Raw genomic sequence first — 2,322 nt, forward strand, 5'->3', positions numbered from 1 at the left:
GCGGTGCTTCAACCGGATGAGAATCCTGTATGGCCTCAATACACGGATCAATCGAGGATATTTCGACAGTGGCCAATGGAGATGGTTGACGTTCAGCAACGCTGGGTGCAATCGCCGTGCGGTTGCTTTCCACAGCAGCTTTTATAGAAACGCCATCGAAAAAGGCTAGCGGAGGAGCCTCACGGACGTCAACGCTAGAAACTGTCTCCGTGGGATGTTTTTCCACAGCTCTCTGCCGATTTTCAGCTACGTCAATTGTCAACGGAGATGGTTCACGGACGTTAATGTTGGACACCGGTACCGTGCAATGATTAACAGATTGTGTTGTTCCACTGTCAATAAAGGCCAACACAGATGGCTCACGGGCGACAACGCTGGGCACGTCATGCATGTTACACTTTTGCACAACAGATTTCTGTGAAACATCGCCAAAATAGGCCAAGGGAGGCGGCTCAGTAGCAACACTGGCCTCCTTTTTCGTTCGCGGCTTTTTCGATCCAGCTTCCAATACGTTGAAAGACGTCGAGGGTGGCCGGGACGTGTTGTACAGCGTTAGAACTTTAGACGGTTTATCACTGGCTTGCCGTTTTGATAAAACCGTATTAAAAAATATTAACGGTGGTGGATTTTCTTTCAAGCTACTTTGCATTTTGACTTTTCAACTGCATCACACAAAATAAGTTTACAATTGAACTGCTTGGATACAAATGCTGCTTGCATGTACCAATACTAACTCACTAATATTCATGTAGTAATACAGTTTAGCTTTCAATACTAATAACAGCTCATTACTGCTCATCAATACTAATCCCGCTTGTGCTGTTAACAATAAAAGCACGTGTAAGGTATACTTGTATGTGTGTGATTTTATTTAAGATCGAAAGAGCGCGAGATCACCAAAAACTCTCCCAGTCCGCAAAAAGCCGAAGTTTTGTATGGGATCGTCTCGTACACATATGTACCCACTTACGTACCCACTTGCAGTAGAAGTGGAAATGTGGTTTCACGCACACATAGACACCTTCCACCCGAACGATCGCGTTCACACATACTATCACGCTCTGATTTTTTCTGCACCTCATGCATACCAATGTGTTTGCTCCACCCCCTTTTCGGATTGCTCATAGAAATGATGTGGCACACATGTTTACATTTGGTGTATGCACACATTCGCATGCAGTTTATTCCACACATTTTCTCTCCGTTCCAACACGTGCTTTGGCATACTCACACTTTGTAGACGGCAGAACGGTCTCCCCCTTCCAAATTTACCGTTCTTCCTCCTCTCGATCTTTTTTCTCCTTACCGCGTCCGGGGTACCATCAGAGCTGAGCGCTGGCTTTAGTTTCTCCTCCTCTCGTTTTTCCTTTCTCCTACCGCGCCCGGGGGCTGCGCGCGTTTTGACAGGTTCTAAGCGTAATCCAGTGCGTTGTTTTGTGGCTGAGTTGTGCTGAACGCTGTCAATAAAAATGAACCAATAATTAATGTATGTAGTACGTATTACTTTGGATAGTTTTGCGTATATGATGAGAGCAACACTTACCTTAATATTTTAAAACTGGAAAACAATTTCTTTCCGTCAAAATTTTGAAGATTGTTGATGATGCCAACAGGTAGGCGTTGATGAATGGCGCATGCACCTGTAATTTTGAAGCCGATAAGCATTAGTTGAATTAGTACATTGGAGCACATATGAGACCAAGAAACTTACCTCAACAAGTTAACTAGGATAAAACATTCCACAATGGAATAAGAAGCAACACTGCGCAAAACGTAAACATGGAAAGTAGGGGACACAAGAAATCGCACATCACTCCCGCACATCCTTCCACAACGAAAGTTCTGGACAGACTGAGAATGCCTAACACCCGAATGAGTGCGATAGCAGAACAATCATGGTAGAACGAGAGAGATGGGTAGACTCGGTTCAACGCAATCCAACGGTAGATGCATGTGTGTGTGACCAACAAAAGACTTCAGACCCCGCTCCTCGCGTTTTTCATCCATCATTTTTCGTCACACGCACACACCTCTACACGCGCGGCGGTTCGCTGTCCAAAATCTAGAGAGAGAAGACGCTTTGGCACACAGAAAAATCTCTGAAAAACTTCGGCTCTGCTACTTGGGCTTATTGAGAGAATTTTTTGTGATCTGCTCTCTTAAAACAGATTGAGAGAATACCTAGGGGACAAAACCAACACGCTTTCTCGTTCTGCCAACCTGATAGAGCGAGCTCTCTATACAACGTTTGCGGAACGAGAGAGTGTGTTGGTTGTTCCCTAGGGAGAGAAAAAAATCTACTGCGAGAAAAATACGAACAAC

The 2,322-nt window shown here is 44.7% G+C and overlaps 1 long non-coding RNA gene across 1 annotated transcript; it reads right to left on the minus strand.

Annotated features, from left to right (window-relative positions):
• Positions 1 to 604: 604 nt before the first annotated feature.
• LOC121590584 lies at positions 605 to 2,014 on the minus strand. Its single transcript, XR_006004435.1, has 3 exons — positions 1,712 to 2,014; positions 1,544 to 1,640; positions 605 to 1,457 (listed from the first exon to the last, which is right to left on the minus strand). It is a non-coding gene; the product is annotated as an uncharacterized LOC121590584 (long non-coding RNA).
• Positions 2,015 to 2,322: the final 308 nt, after the last annotated feature.

The sequence above is a fragment of the Anopheles merus genome, chromosome 2R, assembly GCF_017562075.2.
Source record: "Anopheles merus strain MAF chromosome 2R, AmerM5.1, whole genome shotgun sequence".
NCBI lineage: Eukaryota > Metazoa > Arthropoda > Insecta > Diptera > Culicidae > Anopheles > Anopheles merus.